Source organism: Phoenix dactylifera, unplaced genomic scaffold (assembly GCF_009389715.1).
Source record: "Phoenix dactylifera cultivar Barhee BC4 unplaced genomic scaffold, palm_55x_up_171113_PBpolish2nd_filt_p 000742F, whole genome shotgun sequence".
In the NCBI taxonomy this organism is placed as follows: domain Eukaryota; kingdom Viridiplantae; phylum Streptophyta; class Magnoliopsida; order Arecales; family Arecaceae; genus Phoenix; species Phoenix dactylifera.
Window position 1 is genome coordinate 182,849 of NW_024068115.1, and position 15,174 is coordinate 198,022.

Below are 15,174 nucleotides of genomic sequence, written 5' to 3' on the forward strand. Positions count from 1 at the left end.
GATGTAAGAATTACTTATTTCATCCTTTCTTTTATTTAAATCATTCTTTTTAATTACATTTTAAATTCAATTCTTTAACACATGTCTAGAGCACCCATTGTTTAGATAACATCTTTCATTAGAACCTTGGATAGCTAGACATGCTTGCTGAAAGAATAATCATATTTTCAACTTAGGAACCCAAGCTCTTTTAGGTCCTTGTAGGTTAGCTATAATTGTTCCTTTTGGAACCCATATTTTCTTAATAGCTATTTTGTCCATGAATTTACAGATTTTAGGATTACAAGGGATGTATTTCTGTATCCTCTTGTTGAATTTAACAAACTTAGATCGAACATGAGTAGTAGGAAAACTTTTAATGTTCTGTTTCTCCCTTTTTGGTTCATCAAATTTGTAATGTATAGATTTAGGAACAACAGAAGAGATTTTACTTAGCTTTTGTTTATGAGAATCTGTTTTAGAGTAATTAAAAACTGTTTTAACAAACATATTCTTAAAAGGTTTTTGGGTGTACCAAGGTTGATATCCTAATGTAACTTTATCAAATTCAGCTCCTTGATCATTTATCATTAGGTTCAATTTTTCAGAGCTGAGGGTAAATCTTTCAACAACAGGTTTTAATCTGTCAACTTCTTTAGTTAATCTTCTGTTATCTTCTGAAAGTGACTCATTGTTTTTCTTAAGTTTATCATGACTTTCAGTGAGAAGTTGATCTCTTTGATTTAGTTCTTGATTTTCTTTAATTAAGATTTCAGTTTTACTGGTTAGTTTCAGTTTTTCATCTATTAGAATTTGATTTTCAATCTTCAAGTTTTTGTTCTTACAAATAAGTTTCTTATATTCTAAATACAAATCAGAAAAGGCATCATGGAGTTCATCAAATGTAAAATTGCTTTCAGTTTCAGCATGTACCTCTTGTGCCACCAAGCATGGATTTTCAATATGATACTGCTCTCCTTCTACACATGATGTTTCAGATTTGTTAGTGCATTCATATTTGTCTTCAAGCATATTCCATATTTCTTTAGCAGTCATGCAAGAAGATATGCAATTAAACTCATTCCTATCTAATGCACAATATAAAAGGTTCATGGCATCAGCATTCAATTGTGCTAAATCCTTTTCATTAAAAGTTTGAGAGAGTGTGTGAAGATCATTTATTATGATTTTCCATAAATAATAGTTTTGTGATTGAATAAAGATGCGCATGCGTATTTTCCAATGTGTATAGTTTATGCCATTAAATAGTGGTGGTGTATCAATTGATTGTCCTTCTCCTAGAAAACTATCTATTTGAGTTGTCATGATCTTTGGCTCTAGTCGGTTAAGACTACAAATAATATTTGAGCACCTGCTCTGATACCACTTGTTGCCCAGTAGATACAACCCAAGAGGGGGGGTGAATTGGGTCTTTTAAAACTTTTATGCTACTTCTAAAACTTTTTGATTAACTATGCTAAGTTGTATAGATGCACAGTGAAAGTTAAACTTAGCAAGGGTTTGATGTATAGACTGCGACTTGATTAAATATGCTTGCAACTAAAGGATGTGCGGATAAGAATTAAGCAAGCAATTTATCTAAGTAAGTAAGTGTGTTAGTTAGACAATAACTAGAGGCATTACAAACACAAAGGACATATAGTGGTTCGGTGCACCCCAGCACCTACATCCACTCCCCAAGACCTCTTGGGAATTTCACTATAATCCTACCGATTACAGCCGGTTGTTTTACAAGCTCACAACCCAACTTGTTGTTTTACGAGCGCACAACGAACTCGGTCGGTTTTCCCAGGCTCACCGACTAGAACCTCCCCGATTGTTTTCTCGGGATCACAATCAAACCCTTACACGTTGGTTTTACCCTCGGCTCACCAACAAACCTATCACCGTTGGTTTTCCCTTTGGCTCACCAACAAACCTTAACACCGTTGGTTTTTCTTTGGCTCACCAACAAACCTTAACCCCTTGATTCAATCCCTTGATTGAATCAAGTTACAAGATATTAAAACAAAGTATAAAACAAAACAAAGCTTCTTAAACAAGCAAATATGACAATATAAACAAATAGAGTAAAGAGAAGCCCTCAAACGAGTTTTGAATATGGAGGAGCTCGGCTTCTTCTTTACTTGATCCTCCTCTGATTTGGCATGAAGTAGAGGATCCCCGAGGCAGCACACGGATGGAGAGGAAGCTTTCGGATTCACTTGGATGCTCTTCTTCTCTCTATTTCGTTTTGGATGGCCCTTTTGTGCTTATGGGAGATTTCCTTTGTAATCTCTTTGAGATCTCTTTCCTAGATGATCTCTCCCACTTCCATGCATTCTCCCCTAGCTCTCTTCTTGTTTTTATAGCTTTAGATGGAGTGGAAACAAGAATATAGCCGTTAGAGACAAAAATAGAGCCGTTGGAACCAGTCTGCAGCTCCTGACAATATGACCGTTGGGTTTGGAGTCGACTCGCGCGATCAGGAGTCGGCTCGGCTGTAGCAGGAGTCGACTCGAGCTTTTCCGGAGTCGACTCGGCAACTGTTCCAAGTTTGAATTAAAGTTGCCGTCTTGACTGGGAGTCGACTCGACTTAACCCGGAGTCGACTCGCCAACTTCTGGCGCTGACCTGGCAATTTTGGAGTCGGCTCATCCTCTGTAGTCCGTGGATCCAAATTTGAATTTTGTCCACTCGAGTCGACTCGACTGTCCTGGGAGTCGACTCGAATCTCAGAGCCCGAACTCCCGATTCTCTGTCTTTTGGCTCATCCAGTCTTGGAGTCGACTCGAACTTCCTTGGAGTCGACTCGGCTCTCAGTTTCCGAAAGTTGGTCTTCTGCCATCTTAGTGTAGCGCTGCCTTGGAGTCGACTCGAGCTGTCTGGGAGTCGACTCGAATCTCAGAGTCGGAAAACTGATCCTCTGTATTTTGGAGCCGCGCTGCCTTGGAGTCGACTCGACTTGTCTTGGAGTCGACTCGCCTCTCAGAGACGAAAATACCGTCTTCTGTCTTGGGGTTGCGCTGTCTTTGGAGTCGACTCGGACTTTGTGAGAGTCGACTCGAATCTCAGTGTCCAAAAACTGCTTCTCTGAGTTTTTCCTTGTGTACCACTGAGAGTCGACTCTCGCTTTCTTTGGAGTCGACCCGACAACCATTGGAGTCGACTCGCATTCCTCAGGAGTCGACTCGAATCTCAGGGTCGAAAATCCCTCTCTGACTTTTCTGCCTTTTACACCCTGGAGTCGACTCGTTCTACTCTCGAGTTGACTCGCCAAGCATTGGAGTCGACTCGAATTCCTCAGGAGTCGACTCGAAGACTATTCTTTTAAATTTTCCTTGAATTTGCTCCTCCAATTTGAATCTTTTGAACTTGAGACTTGGGCCAATAACTTGTAGCTTTCTTCCAACTTTTCTTGAGTGCTTTTAGAGGCCTTCTTGTGTTCTTCCAACTTGCTATGTTCCTTGCAACATAAATATCTTTCTCCTTGCAACATAAACATTAGTATCTATACTTCAAGGTTTTGTGATCATCAAAATCAATCTATGAATCAATCTTTGGGTCATCACCATTTTAGCATGCAGTAATGGATCTGCAGTGGACAGTTCATGAATTGACATATGTAATTGACTGCAAAAGAGATGCCTGGCCGAGTGATGGTAAGGTATTGTAGAGGACCTGCCAGACTTCGAAATAGTTCAGGATCTGAAAATAAAGTTGGGTCAGAGGTGTGTTGCTGCTTTGAGGATAATGGTGCTTGCACTGGTTTGCAATCCAGCATACCAGCCTTATTCAGCAGAGCAATGGCCTAGGTTGATTGGTTTAAGGCTACTCCAGATGGAGAGCAAGTGGCCTTAATTCCCAAGAAATGAGATAAGATGCCAAGATCTTTGATCTTGAATCTACCCTGCAGCTTGAGAAGGAGCTCAGTGATAGCCGTATTGCAGTTGCCAGTTATTAGGATGTCATCGACATAGATCAGAACATAGATTGATATGTTTCCTTGATGAAGCAGGTATAGGGAAGGATCTGCTGTGCTTACCCGAAATCCCAGAGTTTGTAAAAAATCGAAGAATGTGGCAAACCATTGCCGAGGAGCTAGCTTCAGACTGTAGATAGCTTTCTTCAGTCTACAGACATGATCACTCCGAAGGGAGTCAGTGAATCCTCTGGGTTGCTCCATGAAGACTGTCTCATCAAGTTTGCCGTGGAGAAAGGCATTAGAGACGTCGAGTTAGCGAATGACCCACCGAGATGATAGAGTAAGTGCGACAACACTCGAATTGTTTGAAACTTGGCAATCGAACTGAAAGTTTCAACATAATCGATGCCTTATTGTTGTTTAAAACCCTGAGCCACCAATCGAGCTTTAAATCTTGCTATTGAACCATCTGAGTTGTGTTTAATCTTGTATGTCCATTTGCACCCAAGGATGTGTTGTTCTGGAGACCGTGGAACCAACTCCCAGGTTCCCTGATCTAGTAGGGCGTTGAACTCCTGGGACATTGCTGCCCTCCAGTGAGGATCGGCATTTGCAGTAGAAAAACAAGTTGGTTCAGTTGGGGAAGACACCTTGGTGAGTAAGGAAAGAATCCTTCCTGGTCGAAGTGTTCCAGTTTGGGACCTTGTAACCATATGATGGCTGAGTGGAGGACGAGCTGAAGATGGTTGTACTAAAGTAGAAATTTGATGTATGTTTGTAGGCTGTTGCGGAGGTGAAATAGAGCTGTGGGGTGAAGGAAGAGAATGGGAAAAGGAATGGGATGTAGTAGAGGTGACTGGTGAAGAAGTCGGCAAACTTTGTGTTAAGGAAGCTGAGACTAGTAGAGGATATGGAAGAAGTAATGGTTGGGATGAAGAGGTATCCTTGGCGACTGAGAACGGAAAGAAGTTTTCATCAAAAATGACATGACGAGAAATGATTATCTTACCTGTGTTGGGATTATAGCACCTGTAGCCTTTATGTTTAGAAGAATAACCAAAGAAGACACAAGGAGCAGATCTAGGTGAGAATTTGGTAGGAGCGGAAGGCCGAAGCCAAGGAAAGCACCTACAACCAAAGGCTTTTAGAAAACTGTAGTCAGGATGCCGATGGAATAGTATCTCATATGGAGATTTATGGTGAAGTGACTGAGAGGGTAGTCTGTTTATAAGAAAGATAGCAGTGAGTAAAGCTTCAACCCAGAAGTGAGTCGGAACAGAGGAGTGAAGGAGCAGACTTCGAACAACCTCCAGAAGATGACGATGTTTCCTTTCGGCTGCTCCATTTTGTTCAGGGGTGTAAGGTGAAGACATCTGATGAACGATGCCTGAAGTGGAAAATAAATTGTGAAAGCGCTGATTGTTAAATTCCCCACCCCCATCAGAACGGAACATCTTTATTATGGTGGAAAGTTGATTCTCAATCATTGTTTTAAATTGTACAAATGTAGTGAATACATCAGACTTTGACACCAGAGGATATACCCAACAAAATCTTGAAAAATCATCCAAAAACAAGACATAATACTGAAAACCTGTGACCGATGGTGTTGGAGAGGGACCCCACACATCCGAATGAATGAGATCAGGAGGCTTCGTAGAAGAGATTTTAGCTGGTTTGAAGGGGAGCTTGTGACTTTTGGCCATGTAGTAGGTGGAGCAGAGTGTGGATGGTGGTTGAATGCCTTTTAGCAAGGTGTTCTTGGCAATTTGGGAGATAACAGAGGCAGCAGGATGTCCAAGACGAAGATGCCATGAGGGGACAGGAGAAGATGTGGAGAGCAGCGCTTTGGTTGTGGAAGTGGAGAATGGACCATGCTGAACAAAGGTGAAGGGAATTCTATAGAGCCCCTCAGTGCAGCGCCCCTGAAAAAGGATCCGATTGCTTTGTTTATCCTTTATAACACAGCCATCAGAATCAAAAATCATAATACAGTTATTCTCAGTAGCAAGTTTGTGGACAGATAGGAGATTATGTGAGATGTGAGGTACATGAAGGATTTGAGAGAGATGAAAAGAATGAGCTGAAGTGTGAAGGGTATCGTTCCCTATATGACTAATGGGGATAGAATCTCCATTACCAATGGCAACCAGTTCATTTCCCCGGTATGAAATCGAGTTTTGAATGGCAGAGGAATCAGCTGTTAGATGAGTGGTCACTCCACTATCAACAATCCATTCATTCAAGGGAGGAAACATAGAAGAAGGTGTGAGGTAAGCTTGATGACCAGAAGAAGACTGTTGAGCTCCTGTAAAATTGGTGTCCAGTCGATACCAACAAGTTGTTGCAGAGTGTCCTCGCTTGCTACATATTTGACATTCGATGAAGCCTTTGTTCGATCCCCTGCATCCAGAATTGTACAAGACGTCTGGTCGAGAGTCGGATCTCACCTGACCTTTGCCTCTATGTGGAGAGAAGAAGCGACCACCTCGTCCCCTCCTACGTATGGCAAATAAAGCGAAGGAGTCAGTAGCTAAATTTTGCCTTTTTTTGGTAGATAAGATGATTTCCTCACTGCATAGGAGGGCATACAGTTCATCCAAAGAGAGTGTGGAGGGACAAGTCCGAATTGCTGTGGCAAATGAATCATAGGAAGCTGGTAGTCCATTAAGAACATGAAGTATAACATCCTCTAGATCAATTAAAGAACCAGCAGCTGCTAGAGCATCAACTTTGAGATGAATGTCATGTAGATATTGTGACATTGATAATCCCTGTTTCTTGATATTGTGAAGCTCATTTTTGAGCTGAATAATATAAGTTCTTGTTGCAGAATTTAATCTGTGATCCAAGGCAATCCATATTTGGTGGCAGTGCTCTAGATTAATGACATAAGGTAGGATGGTGGAGGAGATAGTAGAGTTTAGAGTTGTGGCCAGATATTGATCTATTAGTAGCCAAGTATCATATGCAGAGGAGTATGTAGTATCAGACGACTGGGTGTAGGTAGCTGAACCATCCAGGAAACCTAGATAGCCACAGGCTTTGAAAATTCTTGTGATTTGAGCTCTCCATGTAAGAAAGTTATCGGTTGTAAGTTGAGTTGTTACCAGGGATTGAACTCGATTCATCAAGAATTTCAGCTTAGGTGGAATGTTGTAATCTTCCGTTGCCTGTATAGCTTCATTGGATCTGGTAGCATTCACTGATCCTGGGGAAGTCATGGTAGTCGAGTTTCTAAATCAACCAGATGATCACTCATAGGATGTTGAACCGCTATCTTCAGAGGAGAATGAAATTCAAAGTATCAGGCAAGATCTCCTGCTTTGATACCATGAAGAAGTTACTATGAAAATAGAGGAAGAATGATAAAGAAGAAAGTTGTATATATTTTTCCCCAAAAGATAATTCTCAGATGATAGCTTTATATAGAGCTATGTCTGAGAGGTTGTTGAGTTTGTTAGAGTCTAACAGACTCTATTATCACTACAACAAAATCGTGCTTTAACGACGCTTTTTTGCCGACGCTTTCTCCAAGCGTCGGCGATATACCAACTCGCGCCCAAATCTTCCGACGGTTTTAAAAAGCGTCGTCTTTGGCCGACGCTAATTAGCGTCGTCGTAGACTGTGGCCCACGACGACGCTTATACGCGTCGGCAGAAGTAAGGCTTATACGCAAAACCTAGTGGCCATTCCCCTCCTCCTCATTCTGCATCCCGATCAAGGCTTGCCCTAGCTCCTCCCTCCTCTCTCCTCTCCGACGACGAGCGGCCGACCCTTGTCTTCTCCGGCGCCGAGCGACGTCCGATGGCAAGCTCCTCTCCTCCTCCCTCTTCTCCGACGACGAGTGGCCGATCCTTGTCCACTTCGGCGCCGAGCGACGTCCAACGGCGAGCTCCTCTCCGACGACGAGTGGCCGACCCTTGTCCTCTCTGGCGCCGAGCGACATTCGACGGCAAGCTCCTCTCCTCCTTTCTCCTCTCCGGCATTTAATAGCAGATGAGTTTTTTCCCCAACCGTCTCTGGCATTTCAAATTTTAGAATTAACCAAATATTAGTAGCTCGTGGATTGGTCCATAGAAGTTCTTATTTATATGCATGATGTATTGTCTGTTACTTCTGATCTTATTTGCGGTGATTCGTGGTGCTTATTTCCCTAGAGACAAAATCCCTGTTCTACTAGAGATAATATTGGGATAAACAAGTAGGACAGCCCTAAAATGATAACCGGGAATAAAATCCTAATATAACAGGAGCAATGATTTCCAATAAACTTATGCCTCCCACAGGCTGGGTTATTTGAATGTCAAGCTCAACACTATCATTGTTCAGACCAGCAGATTCTTTCCATGATCACGAGCATGATGGTGGTGGGAAAAGAATAGGAAGCCAGACAGGAAATCACTCAGAAACTAGTTTGAAGTGTGTTCATGTGCATGTGCATGTGCATGGGCTTTACAAAGAAATTTTATAGAAAATTTTCCTAGGTCACGGATCAGCTAAATCTTACAGGCACCTAGAACTTTTGCGATCAAGTTGAATCAACCTAAATTTCAACATTACTGAGAAATCTATCCTGTCCAACAGTTCTTCTAAAAGTGTTTTGCCTATTACAGAAGACTACAAGCTCATGATGTTGTTTTGGGAAACTACAGAATGCTAAATAACCAGTCATGTCAAACCTATTTGAGATCTCCTGCCACCGGCTATGCTTGCTGAGATGCTGCCTTAAGTTTCAATGTAGTGCAAACAATTTGAATCGATTCAGAAAAATATCAATCATGTTATAATCAACAGATATGGCCAAATGTGCAGAAGCAAAATCAACTAAATGCTGAAGTTTTAATCCTCTAAGATAGTAATAGGCTGCTGACCCAAATAAAGGTCATCAATAAGCAACAGTAACACCAGTTAGAAACTGCAGTACACTATGCTTGATGGAATTGAACTATGAGGTATTTTAATAAGGATGTCCATCACTATATATTTTAGTTCCAGCAATACTATATCAACTAAAAACAAAAAATTGTAGACATTAAAAAGTGCAGCACACATAATGCTTGATGAATGATGCAAAGATGATATTTCAACTAATTGATGTGATCACTGAGGAATGTGCAATCAAAACACTGCTTAACTAATATGTTCATGATGGCAGGCTGATTTTTTCAATCCAAACATTTGATACAGTGAACAACATTAATTCTGCAACTAAGGACCAACAGCTATTTCACTGTAATACATGAGTACAGTAATTTTAGTGATTAGTATTTGGTGGGATCCTGCTAAGCAAATCTCATCATGCTATTCAGACTTCCAATAGGGTATTACATTTGGTTGTTCTCAGAAGAAGAAATCAGTAAGAAGGAATGTTGATAGAAATTTTACTCTGTAGGAAAAAGGGAATGAGTGATAACTGATGAGAAGCTGTGCAGTCAAATTTAACAATGTTATTCGAAATTCTCCAAGTATGATAATGCACTGGTTGAAACAATTACAACATTAATAGATATTTGCGGAACACCAATGACCTATAGATTACTCTGGCTTTTTTCCCCTCTAAATAAACATATGCATTACTCTGTTGCTGTCACTATCAAGAGAGTTTATTTTGATGATTGAGAACAAGAAGGTGGGAAAAAGTCCATTACAGAACTCCAGTCTCAGGACCACTGAGAATGTTCAGAGATTGCCGGACCTTCAAGCCTCAAGTAATCATAGAATAGCCCAAGGAACTGATTGAGACGTGGCCTGTCTGAAATATAACATGCTATCTCCTTTGGCCAACAAGGGAGCAATGGTGCTATCCACACCCAAATCATATGCTTCTCTCTTTGTGCCATTTGCCGTATGCCATATTGGCAATAGAAAGGTTCTTTGTGATTATAGGATTGCTATGATCTCTTTGCAAGATAATTGTTGACAAGATCAATTTCAATTGCTCAGCTGATCACATTGAATTAATTAGCAATTCATTTAGATTTTATTTATTATTTAACTAGTATTGCTTCTTTTTGTGCATAGTAGGTAACAACATGCCGCGAAAAAAACGATTCAAAGATGTTGAGTTTCAATACACGTCCGTGGGATCTTCTTCCGATCAGTCCCTGCAGTTCCAGCAGCCTAACGAGCCCAGCAGCACGAGTCCCATTTTCAGCATGAGTCTCACTCTCAGCACGAGTCTCAGTCTGAGCACGTGCCACCTGCTGATTGTCCAGACATGGATGACGTGAACATCCAGGGTAATTTGATTTACATTTTATATATTAATTTTTTTTACAATCTAATTATATTAAATCATTTGCCTTTAATGTTTTAATTAGTGGATGGATATTTTATTTTATTTTTATAGATGGACTAGGGAGAGTGAGGAGGACACGAGGACCCACTCGAGCACGGGACGTGTGGAGCCTACACGAGGATGAGAAGATTGTGGTACATTGCAATGAACTGGGGCAGCCTATCAAGAGGGCTGCAAGCATTTTATCGACTTTTCTAGGATCGGTTGCGCGGAATGGTCAGTTGTGTCCGCTCAACTATACGAAATGGAATGAAATGCTTCCTTCGTATAAGGTTGAGCTTCTTAAAGTTATTGAGATAAAGAATTGAATTTGCTTACTATCACAATTTTATTTTTTGATTTAACATTGTTATAACATTCTTTAATTACTTTGGTGTAGAAAAAGTTTTTGCTCCCTAAAGAGAGCCATGATTGGGTGCTGAAGTCCGTCAACCGCAAGTGGAAAGAATATAGGGCCAAGTTAAAGGCGGACTGGAAGCACGATGGTATGACAGAAGAGGAGGTTGCCCGTGTTTGTCCTCCTGATGTAATCCCTCATCAGTGGGGTGAGCTTGTCCACTATTGGTTTTCCGAGAAAGCTCAGGTTGTGTATATTTTTTCAATACCTTAGATTGTATTTACTAACAATTTAAATTACAAATTTATATTGTTTATTCTTTTTTTGGGAAGACATATTCCAATATTGGTAGAGCTGCACGAGCCTCTCAAACTGTTCCTCATACTTCAGGCTCGATGAGTTATGCTCGACGTAGAGCTGAATTCGTAAGTTTTTTGAAACTCTTTGAAACTATTTTAAATTTTTTTATCATATAGCATGTAGCATGATAACTAGCTTGCCAATATACTTTCTGTTGTAGATGGATGATAATGGGAGGGAGCCTGGTAAGGTGGAGTTTTATAAGATGACTCACACCCACCGAGATGGCAGTTTTGTTCGGGAGGAGTCAAGAGATATAGTTGTATGTATTCATCTTTGAATCTTTCAACGATATTTTTATTAGTTCTATTATTGGCATACATTAATATGACTTTTTCTTTTGAGAGATATAGGACAGGGCAACAACTCTTATTTCAGAGCGCGTCGGAGAGTCATCATCATCCGATGCGACCAGTCATGTCGAAGCTCAGGTGCTAGCTGAATTATTGGGCCCAGAGCGTTATGGTAGAGTGAGGGGTTATGGCGTTGGGGTTACCCCCACTCAGTTGTCTGCAGTGGGCATGTATACAAGAAATGCTGGAGAAGGCAGTAGCAATGCAGAAGTTAGTAGACTTCGGACAATAATTGAAGATATGAAGGATCGCCATCAGGCAGAGTTGGCAGAGCTGAAGCAGAACCAACAAACTTTGCAGTCTCAGCTTGAGCATATTTCATCTATGTTACAACGATATCTCCCTCCTCAGGTAAATAACTATATGTATTTGATTACTTTACATAATTATCACTTATTTTGCATGAGTTAATGACTTTCATATTTCTAACTTCTAAAGTTTCTCTTTTTTTTTTTTTTTGTAGATTCCTGATACTTCAACAGTTCGTAGAGATGGTGATGGTGCTGAATCCGATCCCTGATACTTTTTAGACTGTTATTTAAGGAGTTTTATATGTATCTTTCTTATATTTTTCAAAGTACAATGTAATTCTAAAACTTATTAATCATGTATGTCAATATGAATGTTTTGAATGACCTGAATATTTGTGTTGATATAAATGTAATGCAGGTTTAGATTGATGTAAATGTTGATTTATGATATGCATTTGTTTTCTAATATTTTTTTTTTAAAAAAATCCTCTTCCGACGCTTTAAAGCGTCATTAAAACGCAGTGCTGGCACGCTTCGCCGACGCTTATAAGCGTCGGCCAAAACACGCGGCCAGGCCTCCTTTAGTTCATGCCGACGCTTTTTTACGTCGGAAATGGCGCCTACACCGACGCTTTCCTCCGCGTCGGGAAATCCCATGTTTTACCGACGCTTTTGTTTAGCGTCGGCGAAAACCGTTCCCACTTCGATATGGTCGACGCGTTTACGACGTTTTGCTTTGCGTCGGTTGGGTTTTTGCCGACGCTAATAAGCGTCGGTAAAGGCCTTAAAAAACGTCGGTAAAACTTATAATTCCAGTAGTGTATAAACCCCGTTACATTACCAGGAATCAGTTGTGATTGTTACAGTTGGTTTGAAGGGTTTCAACTGAAATATTCTGAAATGGTATCCGATGGTGCAGTAGAGCGCCTGGGAGATTCATCCGATGATATTTCTTTTGAGGCTCTGATGTTATTCTTCAAGACTGGTGAGCTAATACTTGCTAGTATTAAAACTCCTTATTCTCTTTAACAAGTGGTATTAGAGCCAATAACTGTCAATCCAAAACAAACCCTCCAAGCTGTAAAGGTGCTACAATTGATGGTTCCTATGAAGAACAATAACATGCGAGCTATTATTAGCGTGGAGTTTTAGTAGCCTCGATGCATGAAGTGGCTCGGAATACAAGCTCGGGCATGGTTCTTATAAGCGAGCTATTATTAAAGTGTGGCCCAACATAGCTCTGGTACTGGTGTAGTAACATTGTGATGAAGTGTGACTCTTGGAAAATAGGTTCTTAGATTGGAGTGTTAATACATTATAATCTCAAAAGAGTAACTGAGAACGGGGCTTTTGATTAAAGAGTAGTAGGTTAGACTTGAGAGAGAGTTGAAATCAACTCACACGTGAAGGTGGTGATTGTTGAGGATCATGTCTGATGTTTAGTACAGAGGTTGGAGATCAATGGGGGTTGACTGTGCTGACTTGCAAACGTGCCATGCAACGCCCTTTATGGGTCAACTCACGTATAAACGTTGAAAACTAAATAATCGATTGACTTGGTGACCTAGATGGTTGAATCACTCAGCTCGCCCAAGTTAGAATCGGTAGCAACTTGGGCAAGGTAACAGTGCAGGTTAAAAGAAAAAAGGGAAAAGAAAAAGTAAAATAGTGGGCTAAAAATGGAAGACACCCCTTTTCCCTTTTCTTCTGATGCAAAGAAGATGGGTGCTAAGATCTGGTAGAACTGACAGCTGCTTGCTTGGAAAGGAGCTGACAAGGTGGACTTAGTGGTGACACAACAAGATCCAATGGGATCAAAGGCAACTCGTTGGTTCCCATAGAACAGGTGGCATTGCAACGACACCAGCGAGATCAAGAGAAAGTAGATGTAGAGTGACCATATTCTTGGCATCTAATTGAACTATGTTTAGGCTGGAAACCCATGACTCAAAACCTGCAGCGCTTCGATTAGGTTCAACAAGGCAAAAACACTGATGTAGTCCCAAATGGAATAATTTGCAGGAGGATTGAAGATTGGTATAGTTGATTGGGGACAAAACCTTTTTGAAGAGAGAGAGAGAGAGGAAGGACACTAATAGGTTAATCCCCATTAGTCACCAAATTTTATTCAGAATAAATGAAAGGAAGAATGTAAAGTCAACATAAGTTGCAACATAGAAGAGAAGTAGATAATACAAGAATATACAAGATTATAAGAGAAACTAAAACTACTGCTTCCAAGAATTCCAAAAGAAAAACACTTCTTCATGGGTTGTGGACCAAAAGGAGACTCGAAAGAAAAGCATCTGAGTGCAATCAGAATGCAGCAAGTAAAAGGATCCCATGGATAATTACAAGGCTGCAGAATTCTCTATCATAGTCTCCAGCAGAGATAAAGGTCAAACGCAATAGCATAAAAATCCTAAAAGTGATGAGAAGGAAGAAGCATCCCAATCATCATAGCCTCTATTAGAAATTAGTTTATAATTCTTGAAGCTTACAATTAATATTAGTAAGTTTAAGAGACGTGACAAACTAATCACCTGTCCACATTGTGATCTATGAACTAGAGTACGCAGAACCATATTTCTCAACGTCCTCTTGTCCAACAGATTGTTCTCCTACAGAACCAAGTCAGTATAAAAAGTTATCTGGGGTATCTGACAACCCAGAAGTCTCTACTAATCCACTAAAGGAATCCACCATCACGTAGCAACCCGAGACTATCTAGCAATCCTCACAACCAAAGATTTTTTCGGATCAAGCTAGAGAGAGAAAGTACCAACAGAAAGAGAAAAAAACTAGAGAGAAGAGAGAGAAGAACAAGAAAAGAGGAAGAGAGGACCGCGAGCTCCCTCTCTCTCTCTCTCTCTCTCTCTCTCTCTCTCTCTCTCTCTCTCTCTCTCTCTTTCTGAATGAAGGGAAGATGGTCGACAGCAGCAGCCACAGTGGTGCCAGTGGCGCGCCATGCCCGGCGACGACTGGTTGAATGGGAGAGGAAGAAGAAGCAAAACAAGGGAGTCTTGTTTAGCTTCAATCTGGCGGCTTGCCGGCCAGATTCAAAGAGAACAGTGGCCCAAAGATCAGAGAAAAGAAGGAGAAGGAGGCAAAGGGCTCTCACCTCAGTCTGACGATGTTCCAGTGGTCCTTTCTAACGGTGAATCGAGGAGGAGACTCGGAGAAGAAGAGTTTGAACCGCGGCAATTCTCGGCAATTTGGGTGGATGAATTCAAAGGAGGAGGAGCCAGTTAAATAGGCAAGATTCTTGAGTTTGATTCTAACCTGGATTGCCCTTGGAAAGTCTTCTTTTCTGCCGAAATCGAGGAGGAAGAAGACTCTGTTGAGAGTCTTCTTCCCCAATCCTCTCACATGCCAAGCACGAGTCGAGTCTGGGCCTGGCCACTTTGGGACAGCCCACAAGCCCAAACAGAACCAGGCTATTACATACTCTCCATTTTAAAATAATTTCATCTTCAAAATTAACATACCTAAAATTTCAAATAGCCACGGATACTTGACCTTCATCTCTTCTTCAAGCTCTCAAGTAGCCTTTCTCTCCGAACGATTGTTCCATCGTATTTTCACAAAAAGAATGATTCAATGTTAGCACTTGATCCTTTCTGTCCACAGTTCATATTGAAAACTTTTCGTAGGTCAAATCTTCATG